The sequence below is a fragment of the Bos taurus genome, chromosome 16 (assembly GCF_002263795.3).
Source record: "Bos taurus isolate L1 Dominette 01449 registration number 42190680 breed Hereford chromosome 16, ARS-UCD2.0, whole genome shotgun sequence".
NCBI lineage: Eukaryota > Metazoa > Chordata > Mammalia > Artiodactyla > Bovidae > Bos > Bos taurus.
The window spans coordinates 21,364,369-21,371,030 of record NC_037343.1 but is presented as its reverse complement, the minus strand read 5'-3'; the positions used below and the strand labels follow the sequence as shown (position 1 = coordinate 21,371,030).

The 6,662-nt window shown below is 38.1% G+C and overlaps 1 protein-coding gene across 1 annotated transcript in view; it reads right to left on the bottom strand.

Annotated features, from left to right (window-relative positions):
- Nucleotides 1-6,662, bottom strand: part of SPATA17 (spermatogenesis associated 17) — a 265,096-nt gene that overhangs the window by 19,900 nt on the left and 238,534 nt on the right. The gene's annotated exons all lie outside the window — the stretch shown is intronic.

Sequence of the window (6,662 nt, the reverse complement as noted above, 5' to 3'; positions counted from 1 at the left end):
GTCTTTTCCTTAGGCCTCTGTGACAGTCTACATTATTCCACTTTTTTTCCTTTACATTCTCTTCTCTCCTCTGTTCCTAGGCTTCCTTTTTAACTACTTTGGTGAACTAATTCCCTGTCAGTAATTCAGACTTAATCTATATCCTGACTGATGCCTAAATCTGTAGTTATGGTCCCGACTTTTCACCAGAACCACCACTTCATAACTTCACATTCTGTAAGACATTTTCACTGAAATATCATATACTCACTTCAAAGTAAACTTATGACAGACTTAATCATCTTCCCTCCTAAACCAGGCTCTTTAGCAAGATTTACATGGTACCAACACTCTTTGAGTCAACAGGACTCTTTATCAAGAATTCTTACCCATTTTGCCACCAAGGCCTTCTTTCAGGCCAACTATCTCCCTGGAGTCCCCCCTCCCCCCGCCCCCGACTGGAAGATTTACTCACGTAATAGTTCTTCCATTCTTATTAAGCAAAGGCATTTGGGCCATCGTTCTAAGTAAACAAACTCTTGTTATAGTGATTTCTAGCCATAAGCAGAGATACTTGATGTTTCTTTGGTCTGTGCCACCAGCAAGCATATACGGAATACATAAGCCAAGTGAGGAGAAATGCAGCGCTTTGTTATTGTTTGAAGGCAACCTGACTATTTTAAAAAATAAAATAAAACCTAACAAGTTTAACACAGATTTATCACAGATAGGCCCTCTATTTTCACACCCTAACTTCTTCCCAGAAGCTTGCACCCAGAGAAAGAGCCACAAACTTGTATTGATAATTATCCATCCATAAATTGCAAAGGCTTCCTGGTGCTGACAGATGGAGAAATATGTAGTCTGGGTGGCCTCTCTGAAGTTTGGCAGTAGATGAGCATGATCTCATGCAACAAAGAGAGAACATTCTCCAGTTCTCTTGGCAGAAGGTGAAGATGAGTGTAAAAGGAGATTAAGCTTCTAAGCAAGATCTTCTTCTAAAAACCTTCTTTCAGTATTTCATAAAGAAATAGCTCTCCTAAATGAAACCTGCTGTGAACAGAAAGCATACATAGCTGTCAAGGGAGGATATTCTGGACTGTGGGTGTTTGACACAAGCTGTGAAATATATAGACTTGAATAAAAATGAATAGAAACTAATTAATCCTTTCTTAAACCAAGCCAAACAAAAGTTCTGACATAATGTTTACAGATACCACTCAGTCATTCACTTTTACTGCCTTCTTCTCTTAATAATCTAGCACTGAGATTCTTGCCAAATGTGGGTATTTTGCTTCCAATGATCTGCTCAGAAACAGTTATTTTTAATGGAATCTGCATCATCAAGGGCATGGTTGACATCCTGTATAATTCCTTAATTTAATTCGAAGGAAACACTGACATCAACCTTGGACTAGTACCCAAACTAGAGCGTGTTCAAATTAATAAAGAGCTTTAATCCACTCTCCACCTTCATCTTCACTGAATTTTATCATATTGAAACCAAAATCCCAACAATAACAAATAGGGTTAAATTCATGGTTCAATTCACATTCCAAAGGCTTCCCAGGTTATTCAGTGGTAAAGATTCTGCCTGTCAATGCAGGAGACACGGGTTCAATCCCTGGGTCAGGAAGATCCCCTGGAGGAGGAAATGGCAACCCACTCCAGTATTCTTGCTGGGGTAACCCCATGGACAGAGGAGCCTGGGATCTCCTCAGTCCAGGGGTTTGCAAAGAGCTGGGCACAGTAGAAGCAACTTAGCACAGCACACAGCACACAGCACATTCCAATTCAAATGGAATAGTGGCTGCATGGGGAGCCCTGTGGAGAAGGATTCTGAAATCTGGTCAGTAGAAATGAAGATTGTGATTAGCGACGTCTGCCATGGAGAGGGAATAGTAAAGACAAACTGAGGATGAAGTTCTGGAACCTACAGACATTTAAGGAGAAAAGAAATCTCAGGTGAGTCATGGTATCTTTTCCAAACGCCTGAAGGACAGCATATGAACAAGAAACTCAATTCATTCTAAAGCACTGAATTAGTACCAATACATGAAGTCTTAGTCTTCAGATAACAAAGAAATCGTACATAATTTAAAAAGCCTCGAATGGAACATACTCTCCTGAGAGGCAGAGTTATTCTCAAGACTTCGGAATACTCAAGCAGGGATATGTATATCTTAGAAACAATCCCAGCAGGTGTGAGAAGTTTTCCTAAGAAGATTTCCTAAAAAGATCAATAATTTTTTAGGAAATTTACCACATGCCATCAAACCTCAAGCAATGAAAAAAATCACCTTCAAGAGCAGGGTTATTTGTATTAAACTAAAAATAAAGAAAAATATCTAACAATTTCAGGTAAATATGTTTAGTTCTTCCACTGAAATTTCATTCCAATTTGAGTCAATGTCTGCACCCTGTCATAGTATCTTAAAGTATTTTTTAATTAAAAAAATACATTGAAACTGGACATCTTTTAAAATCTCACAATTCAAGATTCTGGTACTTCCCTCATGGTCCAGTGGTTAACACTTCACTTTCTAATATAGGGGTCGTGGGTTCAATCTCTTGTCAAGGAGCTAAGATGCCACATACCTCAAAGCCAAACAACAACAACAACAACAAAAAAAAAAACAGAATATAAAACAGAAGCAATATTGTAACAAATTCAATAAAGACTTTTAAAATGGTCCACATTAAAAAAAAATCTTTAAAAAAAGATTCTAATGTGTAAATGTGGATATGCCTGAATTAACAGTCCTTGCCAAAAATGCAACTTATCAAAGGCCCTGGTACCATAGATTTGAAACCAATTGGTTGCCCTGGAAGGTTAACTATATGATCAGTTAATGTCCCATCAGCAATCAGGGTCTTTGCCACAGAGTGAAGGAGATGGGGAGAAAATCACACAAGACAGAGATGAAAGCTGTGTAGTCAGAAGAAAAAAGCCTTCTTGATTATGCTGTGGACTTTCTGAAGTCTTTAATTCTCCCTCTAGCCCATCTTTAAACTGGCATGTGGGACGTCCTGTAGATGGATGGTGATGCTCATCAGGAGAAGCACGCACATATATCTTGTGGGTTGATTTTTTTATTTGCCAGCTCAAGAGGAGCAGGGAGATTTATTTGGAAGGATGGTAATGAAGGTGGGAAGGCACTAGTTAGACTGCAGTTTCTGTTCCCAATATGTTATTCTCACTTTTTTCCCTCTTCTTGGTGCTGAGCTGGTCTCTTTATTTCTGCTTATTTTTCTTTAAAGGGAGGATATTCTGGTACAATAAGCCAGTGACTTGAGAGAGAACGGCCGTAAAGATGTGGGACCATAGAATTCCCATGTGTAATTTTTGTCGAGATACTTCGAATGCTTTAATTGCATTCTACATTTTTATTCTACACACATGTACTTACACATAATTAGGGACTGTTTGAAATGATTGTTTTCTTTATTCCCAAAATGAGATTTCATGTTCCTTTTCTTGCTGTCTTGCTTTTGCCCTGCCTTATAAAATGAAGTCACTCGCTGCAATGAAAAAACAAAACAAAAACACAACACTTTCTTTCTTCATAACAGTAGGCACAAGGAAATGGGCTGGTTTTGCTGAACCTTAAAAAGTACAGCAAAAGAGATCACCATCACCACCTTGATCTGCGCCAAAGAGTGGAACTGTTCACTAAAAGAAAGGAGAAGATTGATATATGCTCTCGGTTCCAGAATGCTGTTTCCTGCGAAAGAAGCAAAGGCAGGGTCTCTGGAGGACTGTTAGCAACCACCGCCGGGGGTGCCGTTCCAAAATAACAGCAAAGAGCCTGAGCTGATGACCTGTACTAGGTCCAATCCCAGTTTTGCTATTTTCCATATGACATTTGTTTAGTTACCTGTTCTGGCTTAATTTCATCTGAATATGGGGATAACAAATCCTATCCTTATGGCTTTGGAAATATTAATTAGAATAATTTGAACATTTGAACTACACCATGCAAATGATGCTTAATTATTAAACATCACTGATTTTCAATGTAAATATTGAGTCAAACAGCCAGATAGATAAGTACATTCAAACACATCTTGAATACCTGAAATCAACTGTAGATGGTTGAAATTTAGTAAAATAAATGTTTTATTATAGAGGTGATTGTTATTTACTTTCTCATTTACCCTTAAGGTTTACATCTCTCTGTCAAGGCTTGTCTCTTATTTTTCTTATTTTTGCAGTTGAATATTATCAAAATATAGGATCAGGGGTTTTTGAATGTAAAATGCTCTATTTCTTATGTGTGTTTGTAGCTTGAGTAATGAAAGCTAAAATGAAAATACAATTACATATGGGTTTTCACTTTATGAGATTACCCTGAACATTTTGTACATGTATGAAATTTAAGTCTTAATAATGTGGCACAAGAAGTCCCATGTCAAAAGACAGGTATGTACCAAATTTTCTTTCTGAACTTGTGAAGCACCTACCTCTGAAAATAACTCATTATTTATTGTGGTTAGGTGTCCAGGGCTAGTACAAAAAATCCAGTCCAACACACATCCCAATTTCTCCAAAACGGGAACAAAATTTTAGAAACAAGTTTCATAGTGTTTCTATGAGGAAAAAAAAAATGAGATTGGAGACAACGTTGAGTAACAGAAATAGAAATAGATCTTCCAGCTGCTCCACTCCCATTTTCATTCTAAGCAACTGGTGGTGACTTCTGAGCCTTTCGCAGGGTGAGAGCAGGAGAAGATTTAAGATGGAAAGTCAGTTAGAGGGAGAGGAGAAAGATAGGGATGACAGGAAAATATGGGCATGGAAAGCAGTAGCTGTGTGTCCTTGTTTCAAGCTGTCACACTTTTTTCTTTTCAGTTATCCTTAGGGAGTACTCTGGCAATAAAAATAACAACAATCATTTATTGGGACACTTACTGAACTAGAGGCATAGTCTTAAGTGATTTTAACATGTAATCAGTCCTGTTAATAACCCTGAGAGGAAAGTATTATTCTTCTAGTTCTTATAGATGAGAAAACTGAGGTTTAGAGAGGTTAAGAAATGATGCCAAGATCATGCAGAGCTGAGAGACAGAGCCAACCTTCAACAGCCATTAGAGTTGCCCAAACTGCCAACAAAGGGAAGAACCCAGGTCTGGTTGCACTTTGTACGATTTTCACAGTGTTTTGATAACTGAAATCTTTGTCAACACCTCAAGTAGAGAATTTTCTTGGAAACATGTCCAGCTTCTCTTGTATTGGGTCTGCCTTCTCATGGGTGGGGCAGGGGAGTAGCTGCCATCTTCAGAGAGAATGGTACTCTCCAGGGCTTTGGTTTGTCTGCCTCCCACCCCCTTCCACTCTTATAGGGGTTCCCTTGTATGGAACAAGTTAGTTTTCTCTTGCTGCTTTAAAGATTCTCTGTTTTTAACCTCTGATTATAAATGTGTCTTGGTGTATATCTCTTTGGGCTCATCTTATTTGAACTTCCTGGGCTTCCTGGATCTTCTTCCAGAAAGGTCAGGAAAGTTTTCAGCCCTTATTTACTCAAATAAGTTTTCTGCCTCTTTCTGTCTCTCTTCTCCTTCTGAGACCCCTATAATGTGAAATTTGTTCCACTTCATGTTGTCCCATAGGTCCCTTAAGTTATCTTCACTTTTAAAATTATTTTTTTCTTTTTTCTACTTTGTTTGTTTAGTTATATTGCACTGACTTCCAGGTCACTCATTCTTTTTCTGCTTCCTCTGGGCTGCTGTTGAATTCCTCTAGTATTTTTCAATTCAGCTATTATATTTAGTTTTGTGACTTTCATTTGATATTTGTTATCCTTTCTATCCCTTTGTTGAAGTTCCCTCCAAGTTCATTCACTCTTTCCCTGAGATTGGTTAGCATCTTTACGACCAGCATTTTGGACTCTTTATCAAGTAGATAATATCTTCATTTCATTAAGGCTTTTCCCCCTCCTAGGTTTTATCTTGTTCATTTGTTTTTCATTGCATATATTCATTGCTTATGAAACATGTAGTGACTCAAGATGCTCTTTAAAAAAAGATTTACTTTGGCTTCTGGACAACGGTTAATGGAAGTGCCAATCGCCTTAATCTACAGTGTGATAAAGTTGAAGATAGGTTTCCATCTTTGGGATGATGTTACGGACTGAATGTGACTTCTACGCCCTCCAATTCATATGCTGAAGCCCTATCCTTAATGTGAATGCATTTAAAGAAAGAAACTTTAAGCAGGTAATTAAGTTTAAATGAGGTCTTAAAGATGCAGCCCTAAACCAATAAGGACTGGTGTTCTTATTAGAAGAGTAAGAGATTTGGTGTGTACATGTACAGACGGGAAAGGCCATGCAAAGATACAGTAAGAGAGCAGTCTGCAAGCCAGGAAGAGATGCCTACCAGAAATAAACCATACTGACACTTTTATCTTGAACCTCCTGCCTCCAGTACTATGAGAAGTTAAATTTCTGTTGTTGAAGCCAGGCAGTCTGCGCTATTCTGTTACGGCTACCTGAGCAAACTAATACAGGTGATGATGTATTTTTTGTCTGCTCTAACACTAGGATAGAACTCCATCCCATTCTGAATGTTGTCAAGGTAGATGCCTTTGAACATCCACAGTGCTCTTGATGTGTTAATGGTCAATATTCATACAAAGTTCATTTTGGTGAATAAGATGGGTGATGGAGTTATCACCAGTTTTA